We start from the raw sequence: 22,528 nt of genomic DNA on the forward strand, positions 1-22,528 counted from the left end.
CTAAAACTTTAGTGAATTTATTAGTTCTTTTTTTTTTTTTTTTTTTTTGAGACAAGTCTTGGTCTGTCGCCCAGGCTGGAGTGCAGTGGTGAGATCTCAGCTTACTGCAACCTCCACCTCCTGAGTTCAGGGGATTCTCCCACCTCAGCCTCCCGAGTAGTTGGCACTACAGGCGTGTGCCAGCATGCCTGGCTAATTTTTGTATTTTTAGTAGAGATGGGGGTTTCACCATGTTGGCCAGGCTGGTCTTGAACTCCTGACCTCAGGTGATCCACCCACCTCAGCCTCCCAAAGTGCTGGGATTATAGGTGTGAGCCTCTGTGCCTGGCTGAATGTATTAGTTTTCATAGTTTTTGGTGGAGTCTTTACATTTTTCCAAATATATCATATCTTTTTTTTTTTTTTTTTAGACAGTCACCCTGGCTGGAGTGCAGTGGTGTGATCTCGGCTCTCTGCAACCCCCGCCTCCCAGGTTCACATGATTCTCATGCTTCAGCCTCCCAAGTAGCTGGGACTACAGGTGCGCACTCCCAAACCCAGCTAATTTTTGTATTTTTAGTAGAGATGGGGTTTTGCCATATTGGCCAGACTGGTCTTTAATTCCTGGCCTCAAGTGATCCATCTGCCTCGGCCTCCCAGAGTGTTGGGATTACAGGTGTGAGCCACTGCTCCTAGCTACATTTTTGTATTTTTTGGAAGAGATGGGGTTTTACCATGTTGGCCAGGCTGGTCTCAAACTCCTGACCTCAAGTGATCCACCTGCCTTGGCCTCTCAAAGTGCTGGGATTACAGGCGTGAGCCACCATGCCTGGCCTCATATCATTTGTAAATAAGAGTAATTTGACTAGTTCCTTTCCAATTTGGTTGCCTTTATTTCTTCCTTATGTAATTGCTCTAGCTAGGACTTTGAGTACTATGTTGAATAACAGTATTGAAAGTGGACATCCTTGTTGTGTTTCATATCTTAGAGGAAGGCTTTTAATATAATACTAAATGGGGAAAACAATCTGTTATGGATCTGTTGTATATAGCTCTTACTATGTTAAGGTATGTTCCTTCTATAACCAATTTTTGAGAGTTTTTGTCATGAAAAGATATGGAGTTTTATCAAATGCTTTTTCAACATCAATTGAAATGATCGTATGGTTTTTGTCTTTTATTCTGTTGATAGGCTGTATCACATTGATCGATTTGTTTATTTGGAACTGTCCTTGTCTCCCTGGTATAAATCCCACAGGGTGATGTTGAATAATCTTTTTAATGCGTTGTTGAATTTGGTTTGATTGTTGTTGTTGTTTTTTTGTTTGTTTGTTTGAGACGGAGTTTCACTCTTGTCGCCCAGGCTAGAGTGCAATGACATGATCTCGGCTCACTGCAACCTCTGCCTCCTGGGTTCAAGCAATTTTCCTGCCTCAGCCTCCCAAGGAGCTGGGATTACAGGCGTGCGCCACTGTGCCCTGCTAATTTTTTTGTATTTTTAGTAGAGACAAGGTTTCACACTGTTGGCCAAGCTGGTCTTGAATTCGGTTTGCTATTGTTTTGTTGAGGAATCTTGCATCAATGTTTGTCGGAGATAGTGGCCTGTAATTTTCTTCCCATTTTTTTTTTTTTTTTTTTTAAGACAGAATCTCACTCTTGTCATCTAGGCTGAAGTGCAATGGCATGATCTTGGCTCACTGCAACCTCTGCCTCCCGGGTTCAAGCGATTCTCTTGCTTCAGCCTTCTGAGTAGCTGGGGACTACAGGTGCCCACCACCACGCCCGGCTAATTTGTTTTTGTATTTTTGGTAGAGACAGGGTTTCACCATGTTGGCCAGGCTGGTCTCGAACTCCTGACCTCAGGTGATCTGCCCGCCTTGGCCTCCCAAAGTGCTGGAATTACAGGTGTGAGCCACTGCACCTGGCCAATTTTCTTTCTTTGATGTGTCTTTGTCTGGTTTTGGTAACAGGTTCATACTAGCCTTATAGAATGAGTTTGGAAGTATTCTGTTCACTGTTTTTCAGAATAATTTGAGTAGGAATGGTATTAGTTCTTTAAATCTTTGGTAAAATTCAGCAGTGAAGCCATTAGGTCCTGGGCTTTTCTTGGCTGGGAGACTTACTACTGCTTCAATCTCATTTTGTTGTTGGTCTATTCAGGTTTTGGATGTCAGTATGGTTCGGTTTTGGTAGGCTGCATGTTTCTAGGAATTTAGCAGTTTCTTCTACATTTTCCAGTTTATTGGTATATAGTTGCTCACAGTAGTTCCTTTTTATTTTTGAGACGGAGTCTCACCCTGTTATCCAGGCTAGAGTGCAGAGTGCAGTGGCGCAATTTCAGCTCACTACAACCTCCACCTCCCAGGTTCAAGTGATTCTCCTGCCTCAGCCTCTTAAATAGCTGGGATTACAGGTGCCTGCCACCATGCCTGGCTAATTTTTGTATTTTTAGTGGAGATGGGGTTTCACTAAGTTGGCCAGGCTGGTCTTGAACTCCTGACCTCAAATGATCCGCCTGCTTTGGCCTCTCAAAGTGCTGGGATTACAGGCGTTAGCCGCCATGCCTGGCCAGTAGTTTCTAATGATCTTTTGAATTTCTGTGGTATTGCTTGTAATGTCTCATCTCTGATCTTATTTATTTGAGCCTTCTCTCTTTTTTTCTTAGTCTGGTTAAAGGTTTGTCCATTTTGTTTATCTTTTCAAAAAACCAAGTTTTTTTTTCCTTTCATCTTTTGTGTTTTTTCTGTTACAATTTGATTTATTTCTGCTGTGATCTTTTTCTCCTACTAATTTTGGGTTTGGTTTGCTTTTGCTTTTCTAGTTCTTTAAGATTCATTGTTAGGTTGTTTATTTGAAGTTTTTCTGCTTTTTTGATGTAGGCACTTTTGCTATAAACTTTCTTCATAGTACTGTTTTTGCTGTATCCTGTAGGTTTTAGTATGTTGTGTTTCCATTTTCATTTGTTTCAAGAAATTTTAAAATTTTCTATCTTTTTTTGAGACAAGGTCTCACTCTGTCACCCAGGCTGGAGCGCAGTGGCACAATTACAGCCACTGCCACCTTGACCTCCTGGGCTCAGGAGATTCTCCCACCTGAGCCTCCTAAGTAGCTGGAACTACAGGTTTACACCACCAGGCCTGGCTAACTTACTGTATTTTTTTTTAGAGATGAGGTTTTACCATGTTGTCCAGGCTGGTCTTGCACTCTGGGGCTCAAGCAGTCTGTCCCTCTTGCTCTCCCAAAATGCTGGGATTACAGGTGTAAGCCACTGTGCTTGGCCAATTTTTTAAATTTTCCTTCTTAATCTCTTCATTGACCCACTGGTCATTTAGGAACATATTCTTTAATTTCCATGTATTTATGTAGTTCCCAAAGTTCCTCTTGTTACTGATTTCTTTTTTATTTTTATTTATTTATTTTTTATTACACCTTAAGTTCTAGGGTACATGTACACAACATACAGGTTTGTTATATATGTATACATGTGCCATGTTGGTGTGCTGTACCCATTAACTTGTCCTTTACATTAGGTATATCTCCTAATGCTATCCACCCCCCCTCCCCCTACCCCACGACAGGCCCCGGTGTGTGATGTTCCCCACCCTGTGTCCAAGTGTTCTTATTGTTCAAGTCTCACATATAAGTGAGAACATGCGGTGTTTGGTTTTCTGTCCTTGCGATAGTTTGTTCAGAGTGCTGGTTTCCAGCTTCACCCATGTCACTACAAAGGACAAGAACGTAACCTTTTTTATGGCTGCATAGTATTCCATGGTGTATATGTGCCACATTTTCTTAATCCAGTCTATCCTTGATGGACACTTGGGTTGGTTCCAAGTCTTTGCTATTGTGAATAGTGCCGCAGTAAACATACGTGTGCATGTGTGTCTTTATAGCAGCATGATTTATAATCCTTTGGGTATATACTGAGTAATGGGATGGCTGGGTCAAATGGTATTCCTAGTTCTAGATCCTTGAGGAATCACCACACTGTCTTCCACAATGGTTGAACTAGTTTACAGTCCCACCAACAGTGTAAAAGTGTTCCTATTTCTCCACATCCTCTCCAGCGCCTGTTGTTTCCTGACTTTTTAATGATCGTCATTCTAGCTGGTGTGAGATGGTATCCCATTGTTGTTTTGATTTGCATTTCTCTGATGGCCAGTGATGATGAGCATTTTTTCATGTGTCTGTTGGCTGCATAAATATATCTTCTTTTGAGAGGTGTTTGTTCATATCCTTTGCCCACTTTTTTATGGGGTGGTTTGATTTTTTCTTGTAAATTTGTTTAAGTTCTTTGTAGATTCTGGATATTAGCCCTTTGTCAGATGGGTAGATTGTAAAAATTTTCTCCCATTCTATATGTTGCCTGTTCAATCTGATGGTAGTTCCTTTTGCTATGCAGCTCTTTAGTTTAATTAGATCCCATTTGTCAATTTTGGATTTTGTTGCAAAAAAGAGCCTGAATTGCCAGGACAGTCTTAAGCCAAAGGAACAAAGCTGGAGGCATCATGCTACCTGACTTCAAACTATACTACAAGGCTACAGTAACCAAAACAGCATGGTACTGGTACCAAAACAGAGATATAGACCAATGGAACAGAACAGAGCCCTCAGAAATAATACCACACATCTACAACCATCTGATCTTTGACAAACCTGACAAAAACAATAAATGGGGAAAGGATTCCTTATTTAATAAATGGTGCTGGGAAAACTGGCTAGCCATATGTAATATGTAGAAGGCTGAAACTGGATCCCTTCCTTACACCTTATACAAAAATTAATTCAAGATGGATTAAAGACTTAAATGTTAGACCTAAAACCATAAAAACCCTAGAAGAAAACCTAGGCAATACCATTCAGGACAAGGCATGGGCAAGGACTTCATGACTAAAACTGATTTCTTTTTTATCACATCGTGGTCAGAGACCTATTTGACATACTTTCAATTTTTTTTTTTTAATTGTAAGACTTTTTTTGTGGCCTAATAGATGCTCTGTTCTTGAGGATGTTATATATGCTGAGGAGAAGAATGTATATATTCTGCAGCCGTTAGATGAAGTGTTCTGTAAGTATCTGTTTAGTCCATTTAGTCTATAGTGCAGATTCAGTCCAATGTTTCTTAGTTTTATGTCTGGAAGATCTGTCCAGTGCTGAAAGTGGGATGTTGAAGTTTCCAGCAATTATTGTATTGGAGTCCATCTCTCTTTAGCTCTAATAATGTTTACTTTATATATCTCGGTGCTCCAGTGTTGGGTGCATGTATATTTATAAATGTTATATCCTCTTGCTGAATTGACACCCTTATCATTATATAATGACCTTCTTTGTCTCTTTTTATGGTTTTTATCTTAAAATCTCTTTTATCTGATACAAGTATAGCTACTCCTGCTCTTTCGGTTTCCATTTGCCTGGAATATCTTTTTTGACCCCTTTATTTTAAGTCTGTGTATGTTTATAGGTGAAGTGTGTTTCTTTTTTAAACATTTTTACTTAAAATTTTTTTGTTTTTTTAGAGACAGGGTCTCACTTTATCTCCCAGGCTGGAGTGCGGTGGTGTGATCACGGATTACTATGACCTGAAACTCCTGAGCTCAGGGGATCTTCCCACCTCAGCTTCCCAAGCAGCTAGGACTACAGGCACATGACACTGCACCTGGCCAATTTTTCTTTATTTTTTATGGAGACAGGGTCTCACCATCTTGCCCAGGCTAGTCTCAAATTCCTGGGGTCTAGCAGTCCTCCTGCGTCACCCTCCTAAAGTGCTGAGATTGTAGGCATGAGCCACTGTGCCCAGCCTGTTTCTTGTAGGCCCCAGATGGTTGGACTGTGCTTGTTTAAATCTGTTCAGCCTCTCTATGTCTTTTGATTGGAGAATTTAATCTGTTTACATTCAATGTCATTATTGATAAGGACTTTCTACTACCATTTTGTTATTTGTTTTCTGGTCTTCTTTTCCTTCCTTCCTTCCCATCTTCCTTTATGGGAAAGTGATTATTTTCTGGTGGTATGTTTTAATGTCTTGCCTTTTATGTTTTGTGTATGTGTTGTAGGTTTTTGGGTATTTTTTTGTTTTTCGGACAGAGTCTTATTCTGTCGCCCATGCTGGAGTGCAGTGGCATAATCTCAGCTCACTGTAGCCTCGACCTCTCCGGCTCAAGCCATCCCTGCACCTCAGCCTCCTGAGTAGCTGGAACCCCAGGTGTGCACCACTATACCTGGCGAATTTTTGTATTTTCTGTAGAGACGGGGTTTTGCCATGTTGTCCAGGCTGGTCTTGAACTCCTGAGCTCAAGCCATCTGCCTACCCCCACCTCCCAGAGTTCTGGGAATACAGGCGTGAGCCACCGCACCCGGCTGTAGTTATTATTTTTGATAGGTTCATCTTTTATTCTTTCTGTTCGAGATATGAGTAGTTTACACACCAGAATTATGGTGTTAATATTCTCTATTTGTTTGTCTATGTATTTGCTATTACCAGGGAGTTTTGTATCTTCAGGTAATTTCTCATTGCTCATTACTGTTCTTTTCTTTCAGATTGAAGAACTCCCTTTAGTATTTCTTGTAGGACAGGTCTGGTGTTGACGAAATTCCTCAGCTTTTGTTTGTTTGTGAAAGTCTTTATTTCTCCTTCATGTTTGAAGGATATTTTCAGTGGATATACTGAAAATATAGGATAAAAGGCTTTTTTTTTCGGTACTTTAAATATGTCATACACTCTCTCCTAGCCTGTAAAGTTTCTACTGAGAAGTGTGCTTCCAGACACATTAGAGCTCCTTTGTATGCTATGTGTTTAAAAAATGAAAAAAACTAAATGTAGTTTATGTAATTCCTCTCATTGTAAAAAAAGATATTTTGTAAAGGTTCAAAAACAGCTGTATGTTCCCTGGTATCCCAAACCATGCAAAATGAATGATGAACTTTGTTAAACCACAAAGAAAGTACAGTTTTATCAAAGCTATTTGCTACATTTAAGCAATTTAAAATAGGGGCTTGGTAACTCCCATTAGAAAGCATTATCAAAGTCAGGTTGACTGGGTCACGGAACTACAAAATTGAAATGATTTCAGATAAAATCAGTTCCTTTTTCAGAACACAAGGCAGTTAGTTTAATCCTCTACCATTGTACCTGCCACTGAAAGTTTTATACATAAGAGGGTTATAAAGAAAGGGTGCGAATACAAATGCCTAAAAGGCGTCGGGCATGATATTAAGAGTTGTGGGAACTAGAGAGAATGCAGGCTGCCACTACTACTAGGAACCATCCAATAGCTGCCAAATGAACTTGGAAAAATCAGAGCTTCCTTTCTACCTTTTTAAAGAAATCAGGATTTTTATATAAATGTCCAAGTTTTAAAATATTGGCAACTAATTAAAAATTTCTAAACATTAAGAAGTCCAAACAACACTAAGTAAGAAGGCATATGCATCTAAAGGTTAAAAGTCAAGAGAGGAATCACTTTTAATTTCCATTACAAAATATACTGACTGGCTGGATGTGGTGGTTCACGCCTGTAATCCCAGCACTTTGGGAGGTCACAGGGAGCAGATCATTTGAGGTCAGGAGTTTTGAGACCAGCCTGGCCAATACAGCAAAACCCCATTCTACTAAAAATACAAAAAATTAGCCAGGTGTGGCGGCTCGCGCCTGTGGTCCTAGATACTTGGGAGGCTGAGGCATGAGAATTATTTGAACCTCCGAGGCAGAGGTTGCAGTGAGCCAAGATAGTGCCACTGCACCCTAGCCTGAGTGAGAGGAAGACTATGCCAAAAAAAAAAAAAAAAGTGTGTGTGTGTGTGTGTGTGTGTGTATTCACACACTGATTTAGTTAAATGCCTAGCTTTACCAATAAAGATATGTGAGCCAATGAAGCTATCAAACTGATAATACAACCACACTGAAAGGAATGAAAAAATAATCCAAATAATTATTTTATTTTAAGGGACAGGATCTCACTCTGTCACTCAGGCTAGAGTAGAGTGGTGCCATTATAGCTCACCACAGCCTTAGACTCCTGGGCTAAAACAATCCTCCCATTTCAGCCTCCTGATGAGTAGCTATGACTACAGATGTGCAGCACCACGCCCAGTTAATCTTTTTTTTAATGTAGATGATATGGTTTGGCTGTGTTTCCACCCAAATCTTATCTTGAATTGTAACTCCCACAATTCCCACATGTCATGGGAGGAACCTGGTGAGAGGTAATTGAATCACAGGGGAGGGTCTTTCCCATGCTGTTCTCATGGAAGTGAGTAAGTCTCATGAGATCTGATGGTTTTAAAAGAAAGGGGAGTTTCCCTGCACCAGCTCTCTATTTGCCTGCTGCAAAGCCACAGGGGCGGAGTTGCCCAAGACCATGGGAACCCACTTCTTGCAGCAGCGTGACCTGCACGTGGGACATGGAGTCAAAGGAGATCATTTTGGAGCTTTAAGACTTGACTACCCTGCTGGATTTCAGACTTGCATGGGTCCTGTAGCCCCTTCATTTTGGCCAATTTCTCCCATTTGAAATGGCTGTATGCCTGTGCCCCCACTGAATCTAGGAAGTAACTAACTTGCTTTTGATTTTACAAGCTAATAGGCGGAGGAAACTTGCCTTGTCTCAGATGAGACTTTGGACTGTGGACTTTTGAGTTCATGTCAAAATGAGTTAAGACTTTGGGGTCGCATGCGGTGACTCAGGTTTGTAATCTAAACACTTTGGGAGGCTGAGCAGGGGCAGATCACTTGAGGTTAGGAGTTCAAGACCAGCCTGGCCAACATGGCAAAACCCCATTTCTACAAAAACTACAAAAATTACTCACTGCAACCTCCACCTCCTGAGTTCAAGCAATTCTCCTGTCTCAGCCTCCCAAGTAGCTGGGATTACAGGTGCACGCCACTATGCCCAGCTAATTTTTGTATTTGTGGTAAAGATGGGGATTTCACCATATTGGTCAGGCTGGTCCCGAACTCCTGACCTCAGGTGATCTACCCGCCTCAGCCCCCCAAAGTACTGGGATTACAGGCGTGAGTCACTTGGGTATGTCAGCAGTGTGAGAACAGACTAGTACAGTAGAGATGGAGGTCCTGCTACATTTCCCAGGCTGATCTCAAACTCCTGGCCTCATGCAATCGTCCCACTTTGACATCCAAAAGCACTGGATTACAGGTATTAGCTACAGCGCCTAGCCACATATAACTTTTGAAGACAGTATTTTGACATAAAGAGCTGAGAAAAAAATCTTGACCTGGCTAGGCACAGTGGCTTATGCCTGCAATCCCAGCAATTTGGGAGGCTGAAGTGGGAGGATCACTTGACCCCAGCAGTTTGAGACCAGCCTGGGCAACAAAGTGAGACCTTTCTAGGTTTCTTTCTAATTTCTTTTGCTAAGTCAAAGAAGCTGGACACAAAAGGTCACACATTGCATAAGTCCACTTGTAGGAATATCCACAATAGGCAAATCCACAGAGAGAGAAAACAGATTACTGGGTGGCAGGGACTAGGAGACTGGGAATGGGGAGAGACTGCTTAAAGGGTACGCGTTTCATTTTAGGATGACGAAAACGTTTGGGAACATTTAGTTCGTGATAATACTTGCATGACATTGTAAATGTACCGAACACCACTGAATTACATATTTTAAGTGGTTAAAATGGCAAATTTCATGTTATGTGAATTTTGTCAGAATTTTTTAAAAAAGGAATGAAGGAGTGATACATACTACGACATGGGTGAACCTGAAAAACACTATCCTAAATGAAAGAAGCCAGTTACAAAAGATCACATATTGTATGACTTCATTTCTATGAAATGTCCAAAATAGGTAAATCTATAAAGTCAGAAAATAAATTAGTGGTTATCTAGGGCTAGGGGTCCAGGAGAGAGGGATTGGAGAGTGACTGCTAATGTATACAACGGTTCTTTCTGGGGTGATTAAAATCCTTTAAAATTAGATTATGCTAATGATTGCAAAACTGTAAATCTACAGGAAAACATCAAGATACTCCCTTTAAATAGGTGAAATTTATGGTGTGTAAATTATATCTCAATAAAGCTAACTTTAAAAAGGAAAAACTTAGGCCAGGCATGGTGGCTCACACCTGTAATCCCAGCACTTTGGGAGGCTGAAGCGGGTGGATCATAAGGTCAGGAGATCGAGTCCAGCCTAGCCAACATGGTGAAACCCCGTCTCTACTAAAAATACAAAAATTAGCCGGGCATGGTGGCATGCACCTATAGTTCCAGCTACTCAGAAGGCTGAGGCAGGACAATCACTTGAACCCAGGAGGCAGAGGTTGCAGTGAGCTGAGATCTCGCCATTGCACTCCAGCCTGGTTGACAAATGGAGACTCTGTCTCAAAAACAAAAAAAAAAAAGAGAAAGAAATAGCAATGAGATACCAATACACACCTATTAGAATAGCTACAATCAAAAAAACTGACAATACCAAATACGAATGAAAATGCGAACAGGAACTCTAACATTCACTGCTGATGGAAATACAAAATAAAACAGCCCTTTTGGAAGGCAGTTTGGCAGTTTCTTACAAAGCTAAATACAGGCCTACCATATGATCCAGCAATCACATTCCTGAGTTATTTGATTATCCAAATTGATTTAAAAACTTATAGTCACACAAAACCTGCACACAATGATTATAAGCAGCTTTATTCGTAATCACCAAAACCTGGAACCAAGGATGTCCTTTGTCAGGTGAATGGATAAACAAACTGGAATACATCCATACAATGGATTATTTAGCAATAAAAATAAATGAGCTAGCAAACCACAAAATGATGTAAAGGACCCTTAAATGTATATTGCTAAGTGAAAGACGCTAGTCCAGAAAGGCTACATACTATATGATTTCAATTATAAGACATCCCAGAAAAGGCAAAACTATAGAAATAGTAAAAAACAGTAGTTGCCAAGGGCTTGGGGAAAGGCAGAGAGGGCTTAAGAGCTGAAATAGAATAATCTCATGGAGGTGAAACTATTTGGTACAATAATTTAACGGTGGATACATGTTGCCCAGGCTGGTCTCAAACTCCTGGGCTCAAGCAATCCGCCCATCTCAGATTCCCAAAGCAGTGGGATTACAAGCATGAGCCACCACACCCAACCTATGTCATACTTTTAAACATCATTTGAGTGTACTCCTTCTACGTACTTTTTTTTTTTAAGATGGGGTCTTACTGTGTTGCCCAGGCTGATCCCAATCTCCTGAGCTCAAGCGATCGTCCCACCTCGGCCTCCCAATGTGGTGGGATTACAGGCGAGAGTCACTGTTCTACTTATGTTTTTTAAAAGCTACCTAAAAACAGCCTCAGGCAGTTTCCCTCAGGAGGTAGTCCAGACAGATCCACATGAGTATTGCCCCTGAAGACCTTCCAGTAGGACAAGATGTGAAGGTAGAAGACACTGATATTGATAATCCTGACCTTGTGTGGGCCCTAGGCTAATCTGTGTGCTTATGTTTTCATTTCCAACAAAAAAGTTTAAAAAGTAAAAAAAAAAAAGGAAAATGAAAAAAAACGCCAGATGCAGTGGCACGCAACTCAGGAGGCTGAGGCCAGAGAATCACTTGAGCCCAGGAGTTGGAGGCCAGCCTAAGAAACATAGCGAGACTCTATCTCTAAAAAAAAATTCATTTTTTAAATAGAAAAAAGCTTACAGAGTAAGGACTTAAAGAATAATATTTTTGTACACCTGTATAATACGTTTGTATTTAAGTGTTGTTACGAGAGTCAAAAAACAACAAACATTTTAAAGTTTATAAAGTCAAAAGGTTACAATAAGCTGAAGTTAATTTACTATTGATCGAAGAAAAAAATTGGATGAATTTAGTGTAGCCTAACTGTACATTGTTCATAAAGTATACAGTAGGGCACAGTAATATCCTAGGCCTTCACATTCATTCACCACCCCTCATTCACTGACTCACCCAGAGCAACTTCCACTCCTGCAAGGTCGTCTCGTGTTAAGTGCCCTATTATAGGTGTACCATGTTTATCTTTCACATCTGTTCTGTTCTGTGTTCCGTTCTGTTCTGCGTTCCATTCTGTTCTGTGTTCTATTGTGTTCTGTTCTGTTTTTAGACAAAGTGTCACTGTCGCCTAGGCTGGAGTGCAGTGGCGTGATCTCGGCTCACTGCAACCTCTGCCTCCTGGGCTCAATTCTCCTACTTCAGCCTCCCAAATAGCTGGGATTACAGGCGTCGGCCACCATACCAGGCTAATTTTTGAGTTTTTAGTAGAGACACAGTTTCACCATGTTGGCCAGGCAGGCCTCAAATTCCTGACCTCAAGTGATCTTCCTGCCTCAGCCTCCCAAAGTGCTGGGATTACAGGTGTGAGCAACCATGCCTGGCCTTTTTTTTTTTTTGAGACGAAATCTCACTCTGTTGCCCAAGCTGGAGTGAAGTGGTATGATCTCAGCTCACTGCAACCTCCATGTCCCAGGTTCAAGTGATTCTCCTGCCTCAGCCTCATGAGTAGCTGGGACTACAGGCACACACCACTATGCCAGGCTAATTTCTGTATTTTTAGTAGAGATGGGGTTTCACTATGTTGGCCAGGCTGGTCTCGAACTCCTGACCTCGTGATCCACCCACCTCAGCCTCCCAAAGTGCTAGGATTACAAGCGTGAGCCACCGTGCCTGGTTCCTGGCCCTTTTATACTGTATTTTTATTGTATCTTTTCTATGTTTAGATACACAAATATTCACCATTATGTTATAAATGCCTAGAGTATCAGTACAGTAATATGCTGTACAGGTTTGTAGCCTAGAAGCAATAGGCTATAGGCTATAGCCTACAAGTGTAGCATGCTACACCATCTAGGATCATGTAAGTACACTATATGATGCTCACACAATAAAGAAATTGCCCAATGATGCATTCCTCAGAATGTATCCCCCTAGTTAAATTACTTATGACTGTGTACATCTAACAAGAGAGTACCAAAGTGCATGCAGGAGAAATAAACCTGAAAGGAGAAATAAACAGATCCGCAATCACAGGGAGTTCAACACTCCTCATTGATGCAATAATTCACAGAACAAGTAAACAGAAAATTATTAAAAATATGTAAGATCTGAAGAACATTATCAACCAACTTGACATAATTGTTATTTATAGAACACTGCACCCAACAACAGCAAGATAAACCATCTTTTCAAGCACACATAGAACATTCACCAAGATAAACCATACGCTGGACCGTAAAACAAGCCTGGAAATATTTTAAAGAATATAAATTGGCCGGGCGGGGTGGCTCACGCCTGTAATCCCAGTACTTTGGGAGGCCAAGGCAGGCATAACACCTCAGGTCAAGAGTTCAAGACTAGCCTGGCCAACACGATGAAACCCCATCTCTACTAAAAATACAAAAATTAGCCAGGCATGGTTGTGGGCCCTTGTAATCCCAGCTACTCGGGAGGCTGAGACAGGAGAATTGCTTGAATCTGGGAGGTGGAGGTTGCAGTGAGTAATTTTTGTATTTTTAGCAGAGATGGGGAGTGCCACTGCACTCCAGCCTGGGTGACAAAGCGAGACTCTATCTCAAAAAAAAAAAAAGAATATAAATTATGCAGCATGTTCTCTGACTACAATGGAATTAAACTTGAAATCATTAACATAAAGATACTATACAAAATTTCTCCAGTATTTAGAAATTATAGTCTGCTAAATAACCCCTGATCAAAAAAGAAACTGCAAAAGAAATTAGACAATATTTTGAACTGAATGAAAAGAAGAAATCAATTTATGAGATGTGGCTAAAACAGTATTTAGAAGGAAATTCATAGCTTGAAGCACTTGTATTAGAAAATAAGAAAGTTCTAAAATCAATGACATAAATGTCCACCTCAAGATGCTCAGGAAAAAAAAGCAGACTAAACCAAGGGGAAGTAGAGGAAAAAAATAATAAAATGCAGAAATGAATAAAATTTAAAATAAACAAGAAATAATAAATATCAGTATCTGTAGATTAAGGAAAAAGCAAAAGGCCAGAATTACCAACATGAGCAATGATAGAAGGCATATCACTACAGATCCTCTAGACATTAAAAAAAGAACAAAGGAATATTATAGGCTAGGCAAGTTGGCTCCCGCCTGCAATCCCAGCACTTTGGGAGGCCGAGGTGGGTGGATCACCTGAGGTCAAGAGTTCGAGACCAGCCTGACCAACACAGTGAAACCCCATCTCTACTAAAAATATAAAATTAGATGGACGTGGTGGCGCATGCCTGTAATCCCAGCTACTTAGGAGGCTGTGGCAGGGGAATCACTTGAACCCGGGGTACGGGGGTTGCAGTGAGCCGAGATCACATCATTGCACTCCAGCCTGGGCCACAAGAGCGAAATTCTGTCTCAAAAAAAAAAAGGGAAGGGAGGGGAGAGGAGGGGAGGGGAGGGGAGGGGAGGAAAGGGAAAGGGAAAGGGAAAGGGTAAGGGAAAGGGAAAGGGAAAGGGAAAGGGAAAACCTAACTAGTTCCTGTATCTCTAAGGACTGCTAGCAACCACTAGAAATAGGAAGAGGCTGGGCACAGTGGCTCACACCTGTAATCTCAGCACTTTGGAAGGCCAAGGCGGGCAGATCACCTGAGATCAGGAGTTCGAGACCAGCCTGACCAACATGGAGAAACACTGTCTCTACTAAAAATACAATATTAGCCGGGCACGGTGGTGCATGCCTGTGATCCCAGCTACTCGGCAGGCTGAGGCAGGAGAATCGCTTGAATCTGGGAGGCACAGGTTGCGGTGAGCTGTGATCACGCCATCGCACTCCAGCCTGGGCAACACGAGTGAAACTCTATCTCAAAAAAAAAAAGAAAGAAAGAAAGAAAGAAACAGAGGAAGAGTCAAGAAGGGGTCTTCCCTAGAGCCTACAGTGGGAGCACAGCTCTCCTGACACACTGACCTCATATTTCTACTTTCCAAAACTGTCAGAAAATAAATTTAAGCTGTTAGAAACCACCCACTTTGCAGTAATTTACTATGGCAGCCCTAGGAAATTACTACACATATTGAATAGTATTTTGGATGTAGTGAAATTTAAAAAACATTAAATTTAATTTCACTTATCGCTACTTTTTTAGTGTAGGGGTACTATAAAATGTAAATTACATATTTGGTTTATATTATATTTCTAGAGGATAGCATTAATCTAGCCAGCGGCAACAGGCAGGAAAAAAAGGCATACAGATTGGAAATGAGTAAGTACAACTGGCTTTCTCTGCAAAAATGATTGTGTATAAAGAAAATCCTGGCTGGGTGCGATGGCTATGCCTGTAATCCCAGCACTTTGGGAGGTCGAGGTGGGCGGATCACAAAGTAAGGAGATCGTAACCATCCTGGCTAACACGTTGAAACCCTGTCTCTACTAAAAACACACACACAAAAAATTAGCCAGGCGTGGTGGCACAAGCCTGTGGTCCCAGCTACTCAGGAGACTGAGGCAGAAGAATCGCTTGAACCCGGGATGCGGAGGTCGCAGCGAGCTGAGATCGCGCCACTACACTCCAGCCTGGGTGATAGAGTGAGACTCTGCCTCAAAAACAAAAAACAAAAACAAAAACAAAAAAACAAAAACAAAATCCTAAATCTAAAAGCTGTTGGCCGGGCGCGGTGGCTCACGCCTGTAATCCCAGCACTCTGGGAGGCCAAGGTGGGCGGATCACCTGAGGTCAGGAGTTCAAGACCAGCCTGGCCATGGTGAAACCGCATCTCTACTAAAAATACAAAAAATTAGCCAGGCATGGTGGTGCGCGCCTGTAATCCCAGCTACTCAGGAAGCTGAGGCAGGAGAACCGCTTGAACCCAGGAGGTGGAGGTTGCAGTGAGCCGAGATCGCGCCATTACACTCCATCCCAGGCAACAAGAACAAAACTCCATCTCAAAAAAAAAAAAAAAGTCAAATCGCCTATAATTGCCCAAATAATAAGAGGAACAAATGTGAAAAAGGAAGAAAAAGAAAGAAATTCTACAGATTAAAACAGCAAGATGCTGGAATAGATAGTAACTCATCTCCCTAACTAGACAGTGTGACTGGGGACCAGAAATGATCTTTTAGAAAAAGTAGCATGCAAATGGAATAGCATATATGCAAATGCTCTGAGGGAAAAAACTTGAAAGTAGACTGGTGTGGCAAGAAGATAAGGCTAAAGCGACATGGCCTGTGGGCCACAGGAAATGTTTGTATTACGTAACAGTTCTCAAGTCTATCCATTTTTTTCTATCCCTACCATGCTGTTCTCAATACATGCCTAGGTGCCTTCAAGATGTTCTGGATGATGAACCTGCGGCCTCACTCAAACTGCTCTCCCAATCCCTCCTTCTTAATGGAGCCAAAATATTTAACAGCTTAAATCTTCCAATGGCTCCCTGTTCTCTACAATATAGTCTTAATTTCTTACTTGACTGTAAGACCCTTCATGACACAGCCTCTACTTACTCTCCAGCTTCATACCCACTCCCTCTAAATTACTTGCATATTAATAAACTTCATCACATTTTTTCATTACTTCATGCCTTTTTACAGCAAGTTGTAAGTTTTTAATCAGATGTCTTACTCTATGTAAACCTTCTCTAATCCACACTACACAAGCGTTTCCCTCTGCTCCTGCAGCATATTTTGCTCTATTCTATATTTGTTGTGTTATAGTTACGGTGCTTATTTATAGGGCTGTTTAACCTATTAGACCTTACTAGTCACCTTTTTATATTATTATTCGTATTATTCCTAGCAGATAGAAAAGGACCTCTTTAATAGATCCTCTTTCCATAATTTAAAAAAGATTTATAACATTTATGCTTTTAGGATCTAAGAATCCCTAAATTAGGAGATAATTGAACTCTACATACACAATTAAAAACTAGATTATCAGATGGGAATATCTCCTGGCTAATAAAATAAAAAAAAAAGAAATAAAAACATATCAAAGAAAAAACTCGATTCGAGAACAACCTTTAAATATTACAAAAACAAATTAAAATATTACAAAGATATATAAGATGACTCTTCTGGCCAGGCGCAGTGGCTCACACGTGTAATCCCAGCACTTTGGGAGGCCGAGGCGGGCGGATCACGAGGTCAGAAGATGAAGACCACGGTGAAACACCATCTCTACTAAAAATACAAAAAATTAGCCAGGCGTGGTGGTGGGCACCTGTAGTCCCAGCTACTTGAGAGGCTGAGGCAGGAGAATGGCATGAACCCGGATGAACCCGGGAAGAGTAGCTTGCAGTAAGCTGAGATCACGCCACTGCACTCTAGCCTGGGTGACAGAGGGAGACTCCATCTCAAAAAAAAAAAAAAGATGACTCTTCTGTAAACCAACAGATAATAAATCTGGATTGGTAGATAATTAGGTTTGATTGAAACAAAGAACACTTCAAAACATTTAAGCCCCACAATATTACTGAAGTATAAGATTATAAGAATTACATTACTTCTTATATCATAAGTTAATGTACACAAACTAGTAGCACATCATTAACAGAATTATGAATTTATATTTTGATTTTCACTCAATGAATTCAAGTGATACATGCACATCTACAGCCTTTCACCTTGTTTCAATTCAGTTCTCAATTAAATACTATATTGTAGCAGCCCTAATGATCCACCGCAAAGAAAGTAATTCAAAGAAAGTTGACTTTCGGCCAGGCATGGTGGCTCACGCCTGTAATCCCAGCACTTTGGGAGGCCGAGGCGGATGGATCACCTGAGGTCAGGAGTTCAAGACCAGCCTGGCCAACATGGCAAAACCCCGTCTCTACTAAAAATACAAAAATTAGCTGGGTGTGGTGGCAGGCGTCTGTAATCCCAGCTACTCGGGACCCTGAGGCAGGGAGAATTGCTTCAACCTGGGAGGCGGAGGTTGCAGTGAGCTGAGATCACGCCACTGCATCATTCCAGCCTGGGTGACAAGAGCAAGACTCATCTCAAAAAAAAACAAAAGAAAGTTGACTTTCCCAAAATTTCAAAAAGTAATTTGGCATAGACCCACGGACCATCATATTAGCAAAACAATTTCATTATAGCATTATTTTAAGAGTAAAGAAGTATGGGCCAGACACAGTGGCTCACGCCTGTAATCATAGCACTTTGGGAGGCTGAGATGGGTGGATCGCTTGAATTTAAGAGTTCAAGACCAGCCTGGGCAATACGGCAAAACCCTGTCTACAAAAAATACAAAAAGTTAGCGAAGTGTGGTGATGCACACACATGCGCGCGCACCTACAGTCCCAGCTATTAGGGGGCTAAGGCAGGAGGATTACTTGAACCCAGGAGGTAGAGGCTGCAGTGAGCTGAGATGCACTGCACTCTAGCCTAGGTGACAAAGTGAGACCCTGTTAAAAAAAAAAAAAAACGGTCAGGTGCGGTGGCTCACACCTATAATCCCAGCATGTTGGGAGGCTGAGGTGGATGGATAACGAGGTCAGGAGATCAAGACCATCCTGGCTAACACGGTGAAACCCCGTTTCTACTAAAAATTAAAAAATTTAGCCAGGCGTGGTGGCACGCACCTGTAGTCCCAGCTACTCAGTAGGGTGAGACAGGAGAATCGCTTGAACCTGGGAGGCAGAGGTTGCAGTGAGCCAAGATGGCACCACTGCACTCCACCTTGGGCAACAGAGCGAGACTCAGTCTCAAAAAAATAAATAAATAAAAATAACAATCAGAGTAAAAAAGTGGAATTACTAAAATGTTAAGATATGGAAATGGTTAAATAAACTGAGGCAGTAAATAAAACTTTGGACTATTAAAAGCCATAAAATAACAGTAATATACAGCAACAGGGAAAGCATGTTAAATTAAAAGACAATTATATTAACATTAATCACAGAATTATACACAAGCACAGACAGGATTAGAATATTATACTACTACATTACAGAAGTATAACAGGATTAGAGTACAGAAAAATATAAGTGTTAGATAGGGGAGACTAATTTAAATTTTTTCTTTTGAATTTCTTTTAATCATGTTACATTTTTTCCAATAAAAAGTTTTCAAAGGCTGGGTGTGGTGGCTCACACCTGTAATCCCAGCACTTTCAGAGGCCTACGCAGGTGGATCACCTGACATCAGGCCACCTGGCCAACATAGCAAAACCCCTTCTCTACTAAAAATTCAAAAATTAGCCAGGCATGGTGGCGGGCACCTGTAATCCCAGCTATTCGGGAAGCTGAGGCAGGAGAATCGCTTGAATCTGGGAGGCAGAGGCAGGAGAATCGCTTCAATCTGGGAGGCAGAGGCTACAGTGAGCCGAGATCACACCACTGCACTCCAGCTTGGGTGACGAAGCGAGACTACATCTCAAAAAAAAAAAAAAAGGTTTCAAATACCATATTAAGCTCTATTACATCCACATATTTAACATACGTAGAAAATGTTTTAAAGCTTTAAACTTCTTTCTGCAAAATATTAAGTTTTAAATTTCAAATAACAAAACTGCCTAATTTTGGAATATCCTACAATCTGATGCTAAAGACCTATTGTTTTACACCAGCTGTACTATGCAAAATCCTTTCCTCAAATTTTAGCTAATAAAAAGGAATTTCCCATTCCAACAAGGCATCCCTTTACTACGTCTATCTGTCAACCCGACAATCTATGGCACCAGTATAAAGAAAATTAACATTTTAATTCAGTTATTATCAAAGCTTATTTGCCCTTGCTATTCAGCAAACATATTACATTGGAAATTCAAATTATGACAGAAATTCCGTTTTGCAAATCAAAAAAACAAATGAAACAACTTGCCACTGACTCAGCAACTTTCTTTTTTACTTTACAACCTGTACTTAAGGTGCAAGCTATATGACTGAAACCTAGCTTTCAATTTTTTTATTTTTATTTTTTTAAATCAGGCAGCCTCCAGAACCACAGTAGGCTCTAAGAGATTCCCCTAGCTTTCAAACTGAGCAGCAAAGCCAACGCAAAATCAGTATTTGTTTTGGCAGGAAGCTCCAGTGAAAATATGAGATGTTTTGGTCTTAACTGGCAGATACACAAAGAGCAAAGAAAGGTGCCTTATTGAGTTATTTATATTGTAAAATCCCTTGTGTATAGCTACAAATTCACTTTTATTGCAGATACTTAATATGTTTCTTTATAGAAAGTACCTCAACCAAATAATCTCCCAAATTTGGCACCAGGAATTGTTACAGCCTACACACCACTACAGTTCCTTGTAATTTAAAATATTTGCATTTTAAGAATAGTCTCCACACTCCAACTACGCTGCCAATTTCTTCAGCTAAAAGCTTAAGTTTATACTACAAAATACTGTATTTACTCTCGACAAAAGAATGCACTCATTTACAAAGCATACAGGAGTAAATTACTCCAATATGCAACTTCAAAATTTCTCCAATATACAACGACAACATTTCTAACATCATAGCTTTTCTATTACCCAAATCAGTAAGTCTAAATAGTAGTACTGCACACTGCACGAGGTACTATTGGCCAAAGTCAAGCCGCATATGATCAGTTCACTAAAACAGGTTATACAAAAGATCAGACCCCTAATCTCAATAAACTATTTTGCAAAATGGTCAACGGAGATACCAATGCGGAGGAAAGTGTGGATTGAGTGGCAGAAAATCCTTTGCCATTACTGAAAAAAAAAGAAGTCAAAGCAAGCCTATATGACAGGCAGATCATGTTCATGAATACAAATCTAAGTTCATTGCCGACTTCCCAGTCGCACAGCAAGACGGCAGTTTACCAACTCTTTAACAGTAACACAAAGAACAGGACAGAAAATACAGTTTCTTTTTTGCATGTGATGGCGATCAAGAATAAAGGATACCTTTAATGTTCAAAGATGAAAACTTCCTTCTGCAACTAATATTGCTCTTTATCGCGTGTACACAGAAAAATCATACAACGCTCTGCATTTCTGAAAGAGTAATACACACGATCACATCAAATCAAGTATTTATCCAGAACTTAGCGCCTTAGCATTAATGTTCTCCCCTCTCATTATACCCAGACCGGAAGGGAAAACCTATTCCTACGTAAATTAGGGCCTAGGAAGAACGCCTCAACACGGGTTTGCACACAATTAAGCAGGCTCAGTGGGTCAACTTCTCAGGCTACAACGCTTGACAGTATCTCGGAGGCACAAAGAGACAGCTTAGGGTTCACTACTGGAAATGACACTTTCCCTCAAATTCGCACAAGTACCCGCGGTAACTACCCTAAATTTTCCCGTGTGACATACATAAGGTGAGAAGGAGGCGGTACTATTTAAAAACTGGGTAATTCCTTATTAGTGCAGATAAAAGACAGTCTTCGAGAGGGAAAAGGTCTATCAAGCAGAAAAGGGGAGGAAAAAAAAAAGACATGACAGCATTCTTAAAACAGAAAAAGTTACAGCTCTTTTCAGGAGTCAGCCTTAGGACTTCATTCCTTGGTTTTGTGTTTAGTCATTCCAGAGTTAAAAGGATCCTGCCTTCCTAGAAAGTCATCCCTGACAAAGAAGCCCTGAGGATCGGCCACCGTAAGACAGAGGAGGAAACGTCCTCAATTCACCAGCGACACCTGCCCAGGTCCCCCTCCTCCCCGTTGTCCCCGACACTTCTCAGTCCCCCGACTACTCTCGAGACTGCCCACCACCCCAAGCTCTAGATCTCCGCGCTCTCAGCCTCGACCCCCTCTGGGAACCCCCGATCCCGCTCCCTCCGCACCGCGGTCCCCACCAAAGCGGCCGTCGCCCCGGCGGTCCCCCGGGCCCAGACCCCTCGCGCTTATACGCAAACGATTCTCATGGGCCCGGCGGGCGACGCGGGGAGGCTCTTCAGGGGCAGCCTTTCCCCGACTGCATCCCGCAGGCTCCGGGGACTCCCCGCCCCCGGAAACCGCGGAGAAACTAGGCCACGAACGCCAGCCGAAGCCACTCTCCGCCTCCTCGGCGACCCCCCGCGGGCCGGCCAGTTGGAACTCAGCCCTCCTGGCTCTACCTGTCCCGCGCCCTCCCAGCCTTGGAGCGCAGGCCCCGCGAGGGCACCGCGCAGGCTTCCTCCGCCAAACGCCCCGCGCCGCAGCCTCACCTGCTGCCTGCTCCTCTGTCAGCGCAACCCCGACACAGCTTCTTCCTGGGGCATGAAAGCACCGGATTCGCGGCCTGGGCGCGCTCGGCAGGGCAGGGCGGGGGACTAGCTCCAGCGGCCGCCACCGCCTCAGTCCGGTCTGCGCCTGCGCCGCCTCGCGGGCAGGGTCTCCGAGGGGCGCCGCCTACAGCCAGGGGCAATGGCCGGAGCGCTGGCCCGCGCGGGTGCCTCCGCGCTGTGAGCCGTCGGACAGTGCGGGCGGCCGGTCGCCTAGGAGCTGCCCGCGGCGCCGCCGTCCCGAGACCTGACCGCCATGTTTCTGTTCCCTTTTTCTCCCCCGTCTTCCGCCCCTTTCCACAAAACAGCACTTTCCTTTCCCCCTCCCTCTCCCTTTCCTCCTGCGGGGGCGGGTGGAAAAGGGCGGGGGGAGGGGAGAAGGCGCAGGGAGGAGGGGGGCGGTGCGGTGCTCAGGCCCCGCCCCCGGGGAGGGCCGAG

At 42.2% G+C, this 22,528-nt stretch overlaps 1 protein-coding gene across 4 annotated transcripts in view; it reads right to left on the reverse strand.

Annotated features, from left to right (window-relative positions):
* DENND4C (DENN domain containing 4C) overlaps positions 1-22,158 on the reverse strand; it is a 136,420-nt gene extending 114,262 nt beyond the window's left edge. For 3 of the 4 annotated variants that reach the window (XM_024251918.3, XM_024251916.3, XM_054521038.2), the window contains exon 1: positions 22,034-22,158. The gene's annotated coding sequence lies outside the window, so the exon portion shown is untranslated. Of the gene's footprint in view, positions 1-20,790; positions 21,524-22,033 lie in introns of those variants that run through there. The other variant, XM_054521037.2, reaches the window with a different exon arrangement.
* Positions 22,159-22,528: the final 370 nt, after the last annotated feature.

The sequence above is a fragment of the Pongo abelii genome, chromosome 13, assembly GCF_028885655.2.
Source record: "Pongo abelii isolate AG06213 chromosome 13, NHGRI_mPonAbe1-v2.0_pri, whole genome shotgun sequence".
Taxonomy (NCBI): Eukaryota; Metazoa; Chordata; class Mammalia; order Primates; family Hominidae; genus Pongo; species Pongo abelii.